Source organism: Nestor notabilis, unplaced genomic scaffold (assembly GCF_000696875.1).
Source record: "Nestor notabilis isolate BGI_N333 unplaced genomic scaffold, ASM69687v1 scaffold966, whole genome shotgun sequence".
NCBI classification, from domain to species: domain Eukaryota; kingdom Metazoa; phylum Chordata; class Aves; order Psittaciformes; family Psittacidae; genus Nestor; species Nestor notabilis.
This window is the reverse complement of record NW_009931262.1, coordinates 3,417-3,751: the sequence shown is the minus strand read 5'-3', so window position 1 is coordinate 3,751 and position 335 is coordinate 3,417.

Here is a 335-nt window from a genome sequence, read left to right as displayed (position 1 = left end):
GGAGAGTAAGCTCAGAATTGGAAAAAGGAAATGAGCTGCCAGATAGAGAGGCAAAACAGGTACCCAAAATGGAAGTAAAGACAGAGGGGGCTTTAGTCCCGGACGGGCGAATTTCTCTAAAAGGAAATACAGAATATACTGAACATGACCAGAAGCTTATTACAGATTTAGAAGGATCATATAATGAAGAAGGATGGGTCCACACCCCGCAGGGAAAGATAATCATTCCCTCCTGCTTATTATGGCATTTGATAAGGGAGAAACATAGGAAAAGGCATTGGGGAACAGAGGCTCTATACAAACACTTAAATAGAGAAATTGTGGCCAGAAACTTA